The 13282-nt window shown below is 39.4% G+C and overlaps 2 pseudogenes; both read right to left on the bottom strand.

Moving 5' to 3' along the window:
• Window positions 1–3540: 3540 nt before the first annotated feature.
• Window positions 3541–8309, bottom strand: LOC139025322 (interferon-induced very large GTPase 1-like; annotated as a pseudogene).
• A 180-nt stretch (window positions 8310–8489) lies between these two features.
• LOC139025321 (caspase recruitment domain-containing protein 6-like) lies at window positions 8490–9031 on the bottom strand (annotated as a pseudogene).
• Window positions 9032–13282: the final 4251 nt, after the last annotated feature.

Below are 13282 nucleotides of genomic sequence, written 5' to 3'. Positions count from 1 at the left end.
AGCTTCTAATTTAACATGATGAAACCAAGGCTATTACGGTTACAGAAGTCATCAAAAGAGAGCGCCTGGGGAATAGGAGTGGAGCTAGGCACTGCAGGGCTGGATTCACCTCTACATCACCAGAGGAACAGAGGAGGAGTAGGATAAGGGTACGGCTAAAAGCTATGAGAATTGGTCGCTAGAACGTCTAGAACAGAGAGTAAAATGACGTTTCTGGGGCGATTAAATATAGCTTCAAGGAATAATGTACAGACAAAGGTATGGTAGGATGTGAATATAGTGGAGGTAAACCTAGATATTGAGTGATGATGAGAGAGATATTGTCTCTAGAAACATCATTGAAACCAGGTGATGTCATCGCATATGTGGGTGTGGAACTGAAGGTTGGATATGGTATAGTGAGCAGGGCTAGGGCTCTACAGTGAAATAAGCCAATAAACACTAACCAGAACAGCAATGGACAAGGCATATTACATTAAGGAGAGGCATGCTTAATCGAGTGATCAATAAGGTCCAGTGAGTAGAGGTTGGTTGGGGTCACGGCGATCCAGACAGCTGGCCGGGTAGATGGCTATCGGTAGCAAGATAGCATAGGATGGAGGTCTATTTTTTAGACACCTCGTGCGTTTCCGTCGGTAGATTAGTGGGGTTCCGTGTGGTAGAGGGGATCAATCCAATTGGCAAAATAGATATAGTGACCCAAGAAAAAAATTGTCCGATATACTATTCAGATAGCAGCCGATAAGACAGCTAACGATTAGCGGGCCCCAGATGAGCGTTCAGGTAACGTCGCGACGGAGGTGCCAGTTGATAACTCCCTCGGGCAGATAACGTCGGCAGTCAGTCGTGAAGGCCCGGTGGGGCTCCGTATCTGCAGCAAAAAAAAACAAAAACGGGTCCGGATAGGGTGACTGTAGCCCAGAATGGCTGATAGAACTCCTCAGCTGGCTAGCTCCGGAATAATTTAAGTTTGCTCCGGGATCGACGTAAGCCATAGTCACGAGGTTTGCAGCTAGCTAGCTGCGAAATCAAGGTGCAAATGTCCAGAGCCTGCGGCTGAAATCCGTGATGAAGTAGAAAAAAATCCGGTGATGTGGTAGAGAAAAAGCAGTCCAATATGCTCTGGGTTGATATCGCGCTTGCAGACTGGCAGGTATTGGCCCGAGCTGAAGCTGGCTGGTGTCCGAGTTAAGGGTGAAGACCACAGCAGTGGCTAACTGACTACTAGCTAGTAGCTAGTTATCTGGCTAGCTTCTGATTGGGGTACGGTTCTACAGTATAAAAAAATAGCAGATCCGTACCACATTGGGTGAGGCGGAATGTATATTCAGTTCCTAAATGGAAAGTGAAATTAAAATATATATCGAAATGCATACGAAAAATACGAGGACTATTTACGCGGGACAAGACAAACACACGTCCGACTGCTGCGCCATCTTGAAAGTTAATAGTAGTTATATCAGTTAGTGTAGATGTCAGAACAACTATACTATCACCAGATAACTGACCCTGTTATATTAGTGTAGATGTCAGAACACTATCACCAGATAACTGCCTGTTATAGTAGTGTAGATGTCAGAACAATATCACCAGATAACTGACCTGTTATAGTAGTGTAGATGTCAGAACACTATACTATCACCAGATAACTGACCTGGTAGAGTAGTGTAGATGTCAGAAGAACAGGAGAACAATGAATCTGTTGAGCGCAAAGATCTGAGAGATGACTAGTTGAAATTAAAGAGAGTTGAACTATTAGTTGAACAGTTGGCAGGGACACTGTTGTGTTTTTCAAATCCCAGAATGTATCTTTAATTATTAAACCAAGGACTACTTGTTTAATTCAACAACACAACCACATACATCTGGGCTCTTTCTCAGTCGTCTAAACATCTGTCCTCTCCTTCACTGATCTGAAAGAGTTGACCAGGTGAAAGTTAAACCAGTCTAATGATGAGCTTCCTTCCACCATATTGTTTTCACCTGTGAAGTTTTTTTCCAAGCAGTTGAATGGGAGAGAGGTATTTTTAAGCAATTGGTCTTGGTGACGTTTCCACATATGCCATGCCCACACCACCATCTATTGGTCAATTCTGGTGTTTATCACCAGGGACCGAATAATGTATCAAGTGTCTCAGAGTAACATTGCTGATTTAGGATCAGTTTATCCTTTTGGATCTCATTGAATAAGACTACATGGACAGGGAGGACCTGATCCTAGATCAGCACTCCTACTCTGAGACGCTTGATACATACTTAACTACACATTGTGTGCCTTTATTTGTCTAATAGCTGATTAACCCCCTAAGGTKGATGTCGGCGCTGAAATTGTATTAGCATAATAAAAAAATCCCAATTAAAATCTGTCAGTTTAAGCTAAAGATATATTTTTTGCATGTGTCTCAATCCACCGCATCCGCCTATGTAACACTTCCGCATCTGTGGTGAAAGATGACAGAGCTAAATCAGAACAAGAGACATCCCGGAAATTGGTTTTCTAGCAAACTCGTCTGTAGCATCCGAACGGCCTACTAACTAGTATGACCCCTCTATGGAAAGATAAGACGATGGTGTTCTCCGTTTTACATCTTGGGAATTAATCAAAGTATATATGGAGACTGTTTAGTGACAAGAATAAGGGGTTAAACACACGTAAAAAAAGATGGTTCCTGATCTTATATCTCTCAGATATAGGAGAGAGACTTTTTTGGGACTATCTGTTGTTCCATGTAGGGAATCTGTTATTCAATGTGTTTGTATGGGCTAATAGCAGTAAGACAAAATCAACATTTTCATCAAATAATATTTGTATATATATTTATTATACTTCAAGGGGTCTTAAAATAAAAAATTCAATAGCAAAACTATCCTTGGTACAACAGATTCCAAAAGAACAAGCAATACGTCTCATGACACCAAATAATGTTTTTAATTGATTGATGTTTATTCATTATCCTCTTGTAACAAGATAATACAAAATTGAACTTTTTTTACTTTCCAGTTCAACAATTTACATAATTTCACAATGTCTACAAACATATACTGTATGTGTGTGTCCACTGCAGATGAAAAATACGTAGGAGATCATAAACAATATCAATATTTGTACGATATAACTTTTTTTGGTCTTCATCATGGTAATAGTTTCCTCAACTGAAAGCCATTTCCTGCAGGTTATAGAGAGTTCCATCTCACATCATCATCATCTACAAAAGTCAAATAATCATCAACAACAAGAAAATTGTCAACAACAAAAATAAAACATTTTCATCAACAYCAACAAAAATAAAACCATCAACAATATAATCTTCCTTAACCACCAAATGTATAATCACCATTATCAACAAAAACATTATCATCATCAATACAAACAGTCATCAGCATCATCAATACCATCATAATCAATAGCATCCAAAACAACCACAGAGCAGTGTCAAAGGAATTTTGATTCCTGTTTATTAACCAATTCAATTAAAACACTGTGCCCATAAATAAGAATTTGTAAGATAATTATCAGCATAAAATGGACAGATACCAGTCTTAAAATCAATCAATCAATAGCGTTTATTCTTGAGAGTACTGATCATAATACATTTTACATCAGGTTATATAATAAAGATGATGTCATAGGTTTTAATGTCCATCCTCCTCTCAGATACAATGGCAGTATAGTTAGAGTTCTCATTACTGTCTGCCACCTGTTAAACTATCTACAACCAACCCAAGGTCTTTCCCCTCCCTGGGTAGACATCATTCTAGCCTGTCTGAAGATAAACCCATTCTTTCTAACAAGGAACACATAACATTCAACATTATGATTATAATAAGGTTCATTAGTAGTATTCTGTTTAGTTATAATTCTAAGTCAAATGTATACATATTTTAGTCATTAAACACAAAAATCCCGTAACAAGCAGTAGTTCAAAACATACTGTATACATCAAGCATACCTGAAGAGTATTAATGAAGTTACATTACTGATGTTCACTGATTAGGAATTACACTTTATCCAAACMAATGTGTTCAAAGCAATGAAGTTATTGAACAAATCACTATTTGAAGGTGTGATCACTTCAAAACATTATCGTTTAAGGCTACTTAATTAACTTCAACAAGAATGATTACTATTTGAAAGACCAATAAATGTGTAATACCTGTATATGAAACAACATATTATTCTCTAAATAAAATGACATTAAGATGAAAATGTAAAGAGGTAAAATAACAGAAAGAAAAGCCAACTGTTTACCACTGAACCATCCAGCCCTTCATAATCTGTGATTAAGGCATATCAAGACATAGGTTAGATGGTAAGTACATGAGAAATCTAACTATTATAATTGAGTATGGGGTTMATTTATGGACATTATCAAGTAAAACACAATCTGTTTGTTAACCTGTTGGTGTTCACGTTTAGTTCTCTTGCATTTTATATGATTTCAGAATTTGCTAAAAACTCTTTGCTTACATCAACATCATGATTTGTATTTGTTATTACTTGATTYTAATATTGTATTAATTTCCCATAACTCAGTGTTAGCTGTTTCATTATGGAACATTTTATCTGTAAATTGCCAAGATTTCATATAAATGTATCAATGTATCTGAAAATGTTTCTAAAACTTGGTCCTCATATTTTGATTCTGTGATATATCCATGTCATGAGAGTAATTTCTTGTTGTCTAGTCTGACATCTTTAAATGGTATCATGTCGACAACTAGAGACTAATCTTTCATGTTGAATGAGCCCTTCAAGCTCTTCATTGCATCATCAGGTGTTAATGCCTTCCAGTCCTCTGGGATATCAGCAGGGAGTGCATCTGTGTCTTCAGCGATTCTCTTATTGAATGTGGCCATTACGTACTTCCAGTAGTCTGAAGCCTCAATGCTGGAATCTCCAGTTATCATCCAGTCAGGGTAATATGTCTGGTAGTCCTTGTAAGGGTGAGGTTTGTTTCCTGTCAGGGTGTTCTGGAATGTTTTCTTACTTATCACATCAGAGGAACATATGTCAGTCACTAACACTGTTGTCTTTAAATTCCTCCAASCACAGACACCTTGTGGACGGTGAACGGAGGTGAAGTGTTTGCTATGCTCCTTACCTCCTGCTTCACAMGGTGCTTTGCAGAAGGGACATACCTTCCCACAGCCAAACAGACTGGTGAACATCTTGTCCTGAGGCTTGAATGGCAGAGATCTGAGTCTCTCTTTGATGTCTTCTCCCTTATCYTACTCAGCTGCCAGTGACTGTTCCATTTGTCCCACAAACGTTGTGAGGTACTCGGCAAACTGTTTTGTGTTAGCAAAGTAGTTCAGAGTCATGATGGAATCCAGATCATCCTTGGGGAAGACAAGCTTTTCTTTAAGGGCAAGGCACATGTTCTGAATGAACGTCTTGATATGTTTTATAGGGCTATGTGATTTTCTGATGTTTGAAATTTCCGCAGTGATTATCCTGACTATCTCCGAAAGATGTTTCTTCTCCAATTTCTCCAGTCTACTGTCCTTTGATAGTTGTATGACAATGTGGTCAAGCAGCCAGTCCTTCACAAAGTTTTCATACTGGTTAATGTACTCTCTATATTTATCATATTCTCCATCCATCAGGAGTTGTTTCAAAATGGAGAACTGGAAAGCCACTCTTGTGCTGTAATCCTCTGACCCTTCACCTGTCATCACATCATCAACCACATCAGGACCAATCATTTTGGTCACATAGTCCTGTACAGCTGTCTGTAAGAGATGTGTGAACTCTTCAGCTTTCTCTAGGCACTGGTCTTGGTTATTAAATAAGTCGTTGAAATCAGTAAGGTACTTGTTCTTAGACAGTTCCAGACACTTCCTTGGGTCATTGACTTCAATGAAATTATCATGCATTTTCTGAAACTCTATGGCTGCTCTGCCACAGATGTGTAGCTTCAGAAAAACCTCACATTCCTCACTGATTTTAACATTCTTGTGTTGTTCCAATGTTTCATCAATCTTGTTCAGCAGCTCTTTGATGTAAGTATCATGGTAATCTGTTTTGCTTCCCACCTTCTGTGTTATAAACAACTGACACTGTGTTATGATGTTGTCACACAACTCTTGTAGTTTCTTCCTGTAATGGGCGCCATCCAAGTGCTTAAAGATGCCCCCCAATTTCTTCACTAAACCCCCAGTTTCCAAAACAAGTACTTTTTTACCACATTCCACCAGGTTGTTTCTAACGACCATACTATTCACATGCCCACACCTTGTTGATAGATTTCCCCTTAACATAAAGAAGGCATCCTGAGCCACATCTCTTCTTGGGAGTCCTTTAAAGTGTATCTCAGATAGAGTTTTCTTCCACATGGTTTCAAACTCTTCACTGATGTCCTCATCTGATAGACCAGATTGATTCTGTCTACATTTCTGAAGCAGATCTAGTACCTTCTTTTCCATTGTACTTGCCTGAGAACTCTTGATGTTGTTCAGTTCTGTCATTCCCTCTTTGATCTCAACAGCTCCTTGCAGTGTGTTCTTCACAGTGTTTTCTGTCTCTCGTCTCAGTGTTTTAGCACTATTCACAAAGTCCTCCTTGTATTTTTCCACCAGATTGACATGGCCATCTTCTTTTTCAAAGTATTTTACTAGATTGTCTTGGATTTCCTTTTCTCCCAATGACAGTTTCTCAGATGCTTCTATCATCAAGTCTTGTAGCACATCTCTTATGGACCTCTGGGGATGTTGATCTGTCATTCCAATATTGGATATTTTGGTTTCAGCACTCACCATCCATTTATACATTTCCTTCTGGAAGGTCCATTCCCAACCATTGTACTCAGAACATAATCTGGAGTATGCATCTGCAACCAAGCTGTTTCTGAAACTGAATATGAATTTCTCAAATTTGACAGACTCCCACAAGCTTTGTGTCCACTTCATGAAATGTGTAATGTCATCATTACTCTGACATTGTCTTAAATCTTGCATCAAGCTCTTCTTGAAGTCGTACACAGCCTCACTGTATCCTGCATTGACTGGAGCCATAGGTGGAGTCCCATGCCAGAGTCCTGGGATGTAGTAACTGCTTGTGTCTGGATCATACTCCATCACATCAGTGAACTTGGTGATATTCTCCTTCTTCTCCATTCTGGCTGCTGCCTGGGTCATTTCATTCAACTGTTCCAACAACTTCTTCCTGTCCCTCATGTTGTTGTCATGAGCAGATATGTCGGATACATTCTGATGCACAAAATGACATATCGGCTTCTTCCCCACTTCCTTCATCCTGATAAAAGCATGAACAACAATCTGTAGAATGTCTTTCATCTCTGTGGAGTTCTCCATGGCCATGTTGATGATAGTGACATCACTGAGTCCTATCACCAGTGTTGCCAGTTCATTGTCATGTTCATYGCTGTCATCTAGTTGAGACAACTCTGGTGATTTCAACCCCTCTGTGTCAATGATCATGATGAAGTCACATTTCAGCTCCTCCTTGAGTTCTTTGTTGACTTTAATCAGTAGCATGAAGGCCCCTCTGGTGCATCTTCCACTGCTGACAGCAAACCAAACTGGACCCCAAACATGGTGTTGAGGAGAGTGGACTTCCCAGTGTTGGACCCCTAAAACTGTACAACCCGGATCTTTGCTGTTAGAGTCCACAAGAGTATGAAGCTGAGTCAGTACAGCTGATATCCATTTCAGAGGATATTTGATGCATCTCCATCCAAAGTCAATGGGGAAACCATCCAACAGCATCTGAGCACACAATCCAGGGAGATCTCCATCTGTTTCCTTTGAGGGCTGTCTTCAGGGGAGGGAGCAGGACTTCATATACTGGCCCAACTCACGCGAGGAAGTGTTCAAGACCCAGGGAACAGTCAGATATTGTCTATCCAATTTTCTAATTTGTCTTTTTTTCACGGAGATACTTTTCGGAAGCTTTGATACCTTTTCTCGCAAGCCAGACAGATCCTCCGTGACATTGTCCAATTATCCGCATCTCTTTGAGAAACAAGGACGTCTCTCCTCTGAACCTGACAATCATAGAAATTTGCCATTGGCATCTGCATTCAAAGTTTGTTGTTCTTCTCAGCTCTTCCTCTTTCTCTTCAGAGAGCTCTGTAGTGTTAATGTTCTTGATCCCTGCTTTTCTCAGTCTACATCTCTCTTTCTCCAACTGGAAAGCTCTTTCCAGATTGCCCTTGTAGGGTACTGTTTGTCTTTGAATGTTGTGTCTTTGTATGCTTACCTGGAGTGATTTTACTGCCATCTTCCTGGCTACTCCGACACATCATCACTGTCTTATCACCAGAATCCCACTCTGACGAGCATAACATCATTTTTCAATCTGTCAGTTTGTTTTGGGTCAGATTTTGCAAATTTGACATCACCAACAATGCTGCAAGTTTTTTATGTGCTCATTTCACCCTCTTTCTAACTGTGTGAACTCTGTCCTCTGTTGAATGTTTTTCTTGAGTCAACCAGAATACGGTGTCTTAACTGATCTGCCCAATTCATCATGAAAATGTAACTGCTGCTGATGTTTGACACAGAAAGGGAAACTGTGTTTCAAAGGACCTGATGTCTCCTCTGAGATTAGGCAAAGTACAGGCTTGGTGAACTGTCTATGTTTCTTTTCCACATGGAGGTACCAGCTGATTTCAACCAGTCCATTTGAGATTTGCAAGAGGACATCCCACATCCATTTCATGCATGAGACAAATAGTTGTCCAGGATTAACTATAGCAGTTTGTTCAACATATCTGAGACTTGGACAAGCTGTTCTCCTAGCCTAACAAAGGACACCATAGGGATATTCAGAAGACAAATTCTGCTCCACAAGAAGATTTGTGCTATTGTGAAGAGGTCTAACTTCCTCACTTGTCCCTCAAGGCCGCACACATCAACGTGCTTGTTTTGTCACAGTTGGGCAGGAGAGAGGAACAGCAAACTGACAATGGACATTTTCTGGACATCTCCTGCTGCAGGAAACCATCTGAACACAGAAACAGGGCTGTAACCAGTCCAGTGGATTAATGCATACTGCTTTCAGTGTCATCTATCAGTTGTCACACCCTGATCTTGTAGTGTCGGTTCTACACCACCTCCTAGTGGCAGATCACACTCTGCATCATGCCATCATTAATTTCTTCAAAGGAAGGCCCCTGGAAGTGACTCATAGTGGTAAGATTCATCTGATGTAGATATCAGCATTTATCTCAAGGACAGAACTTAACGTCAGCTTGTTTTCATAATGATCTTCTAGTCCAGTCTTTGCAAGCCTCCTTGAGACTGGGTTCTGTAAATGGAAAGGAAGATCAAGGAAAAATAAATGATCCAGGAATTCCCATCAAATTTATTTTTAGCTACGCCACTCCGACATTCCGTCAAAACAACAGTTTTTTGATTACTTTTTCAAATGTATTTTCCACGTAGATTCATGCAATACGTTGACATCATGTTTAAATTATGTTGAATTCAACAGTTTTGCCCAGAACATACTTTAAGTAGGGTAGCTTTACTTCTGTGGGTGGGGTTGTTGACTCCAGTTGACTTTCTTTCCATTTTCCAGCACAGTTGCGAGACAGTGATAGAGTACTGAGTGCCACCTTGCAGGTCAAGAATGAGTGATGCCTGTGTGAAGACGTGGTAGTATGTGGTGGTTTGTCCCCTGGACAGTGGTAGGAGAATCTGGTAATGATGTTGGGGTTTGGTTCAATCCTGGTGGATTGGTTCCAGCTAACAGCAGCTGATGTGTGCCCACTGAAGCAACAGTCAGCTGGTCTGGTACAGGAAGTACTAAGGGGAAAATACTTAATTGTTAGTGTTACAATCTAACTGAGAAATATATTAAGGAAGTAAAAGTAGAATGTACGAAAAAGCCGCTTGCAATTCCTTTCGAATATGGATAAGAAATATGTCAAAACAGAAGTCACACAACATGGTCTATAATGTAGATTATCCTGAATGGTCAGTCCATGGCATCCCATAGCTCTGGTCTATGCATTTGAGGTGGTTACATTTCTCCAGGCCCATCCCTCAGCTTTTACCAAAACTGAGGCGGGGTTGCTCTGCTTTGTTATGTTTCCAATGAAGGATTCTCACTTTAAATGAGAAATGTAAGTACTTGCTTGGATAAGTTTAATCTGACAACTGGCTTAATCCCATCCTTTAAATTAGTTTTTGTTCAGTTAGAGACATCCAAATTAATGGGCTATTTATTGTATTTCAAAAGAGATTATTGAATTGTGTTTGGTTGTCAACTCAGTCACATAGCAACATTTGAAGGTGATTTATCTTCTGCCTGGATAGTTCATCTGTGACCACTGTCTGGCTTTAATTCAGTTTGTCTACAAATGAATAATTGCAATGTGGTAGTCACGTCTACACATCTCAACCAAAAGTTCCGAAGTTTAAGAACTTGACTGAATCAAAACTTTAAATGCCCGCTGAAATGAAGTTTGATTTGATTTAGTCACATTTTTTATTAGATTTTTTTTGGCAACTTGACAATATAATTCAAGCCAAGAAGGTTAAAACCCTGGGAGACAAAAGGTAGATCAACTCTCAGGTAGGAGGTGCTTCCCAGCTGTGTTTATTCTGAAGGTGGATATTACATTGAAGAGCTGAACAATTGTTTTGAAGTTACAAATACCAACATATTTTACACAAAAAAGGTTTTTTTCTTATGTTGAAAATTTGGTTACCATGATGACATGGATCCTGGAATGTAGAATTACTCCCCTCAAAAACAGTTTGTTGATTACTTTTTTTCAAGTCCAATGTGTTTTTCCCACATAGAATTCTTAGTGTCACATAAGTTGACATTTACGTTTAAATAAAGGTTGATTCAACCTGATTTTTACCAACCAATACTTAAGTAAGGGTACTTCCTACCTGTGGTGAGGGTTGTTGACGCGCAGTTGACTTGTCTTTCCATGTCCATGCACAGTACAGACAGTGACCAGAGTTACTGAGTACCCACCTTGCGGTCAGAGAGAGTGATGCTGTATGAAGACAGTGGTAAGTGATGTGTGGTTCTGGTCCCTGGACAGTGGTAGGAGATTGGTAATGATGTTGGGTTTGGTCCAATCCTGTGGCTGGTTCCCAGCTAAGCAGCAGCTGATGTGGTTGTCCATGATCAACAGTCAGCTGGTCTGGAGCAGGAAGTACTGAAGGGGAAAATAACATTATTGTTAGTGTACAATTTAACTGCAGAAATATATTACAGGAGTAAAAGTAGAATAGTAGGAAAAAGCCAGCTTGCAAAATTCCTTTTGATATGGATAAGAAATATGCAAAAACAGAAGTCACACACCATGGTCTATAATGTAGATATCTGGAATGGTCAGTCCTTGCATTCATAGCTCTGTCTATGCATTGAAGTGGTTAATTTCTCCAGGGCCCCATCCCTCAAGCTTTTTACCAAAACTGAGGCGGGGTGCTCTTGCTTTGTTATTGTTTCAAATGAAGGATTCTACTTTATAATGAGATGTTAAGTATGCTTGGATAGTTTCCATTCTGAAAACTGGCTTAATCACATCCTTAACTTTAGTTTTTGGTTCAGTTTAGACATCCAATTAATGGCTATTTATGTATTTCAAAAAGAGATATTCAATTGTGTTTTGTTGTCCAACTCAGTCCATAGAACATTTGAAGGTGATTTATCTTCTGCCTGGATAGTTCCATCTGTGCACTGTCTGGCCTTTAATTTCAGTTTTGTCTACAAAATGAATAATTGCAATGTGGGTAGTCACGTCTAACATCTACCAAAAGTCGAAAGTTAAAGAACTTGACTGAAATCAAAACTTTAAATGCCCCTGAATGAAGTTTGATTTGATTTAGTCACATTTTTTACTTAGATTTTTGGCAACTGACATATATCATAGCCAGGAAGGTTAAAAACCCTGGGAGAACAAAAGGGTAGATCAACTCTCAGGTAGGAGGGTGCTTCCGCAGCTGATTGTTTATTCTGAAGGTGGAATTACATTGAAGAGCTGACATTGTTTTGAAGGTACAAATCCAACATATTTTACCAAAAAGGTTTTTCTATGTTGAAATTTTGGTACCATGATGACATGATCCTGGAGTAGATATTACTCCCACTCAAAAAAAACAGTTTGTGTGATTACTTTTTTCAAGTCCAATGTGTTTTTCCCAACTAGATCTTATGTCAGCAATAAGTTGAACAATTACGTTTAAATAAAGTTGATTCAACCCCAGATTTTTCCCAGCAGACATATCCTTAGTTGGGTCTTCCTTTACCCTGTTGGTGAGGGTTGTTGAATACCAGTTGATCTTGTCTTTCCATTTCCAGCACAGTAAAGACAGTGAAGGAGTACTGAGTACCCACCTTGCAGGTCCAGAAGAGAGTGATGCTGTGTAAAGATGTGGTAGTGAATGTGTGGTTCTGTCCCTGACAGTGGTAGGAGATCTGGTTAATGATGTTGGGTTTGTGTCCAATCCTGGTGGCTGGTTCAGCTAACCAGCAGCTGATGTGGTGTCCACTGAGTCCAGTCAGCTGTCTGGAGCAGGAAGTACTAAGGTGGAAAATACATGTATTGTTCGTGTTACAATTTAAACTGAGAAAATATATTACAGGAAGTTAAAAGTAGAATAGTAGAAAAAAGCCAGCTGCAATCCTTTCGATATGGATAAGCAATATGCAAAAACAGAGTCACACACATGGTCTATAATGTAGATATCCTGAATGGTCAGTCCCTTGCTTCATAGCTCTGTCTATGCATTTGAGTGTTACATTTCTCCAGGCCCATCCCTGCAGCTTTTACCAAAACTGAGGGCGGGGTGGCTCTGCTTTGTTATTGTTTTCAATGAAGGATTCTCACTTTAAATGAGATTGTAAGTACATGCTTGATAGTTCCAGTCTGAACAACTGGCTTAATCCCCATCCTTACTTTAGTTTTTGGTTCAGTTAGAGACATCCCATTAATGGGCTATTTATTGTATTTTCATTACAGAGATATTCCAATTGTGGTTGGTTGTCAACTAGTCAATAGCAACCATTTGAAATGTGATTTATCTTCTGCCTGGTAGTTCCATCTGTGCCACTGTCTTGGCTTTAATTTCAGTTTGTTCTAACAAATTAATAATTGCACAATGTGGTATTTCCAGTCTACATCTCAACGCAAAAGTCGAAGTTAAAGAACTTGACTGGAATCAAACTTTAATGCCCCTGAAATGAGTTTGAATTTGATTTAGTCACATTTTTTACTTAAGATTTTTTTGGGAATTTGACCCATATATCATTAGCCAAAGAAGGTTTAAAACCCCTGGGAGACCAAAAGGGTAT

Source organism: Salvelinus sp. IW2-2015, unplaced genomic scaffold (assembly GCF_002910315.2).
Source record: "Salvelinus sp. IW2-2015 unplaced genomic scaffold, ASM291031v2 Un_scaffold2506, whole genome shotgun sequence".
Lineage (NCBI taxonomy): Eukaryota > Metazoa > Chordata > Actinopteri > Salmoniformes > Salmonidae > Salvelinus > Salvelinus sp. IW2-2015.
This window is presented reverse-complemented; position numbering and strand designations above follow the sequence as displayed.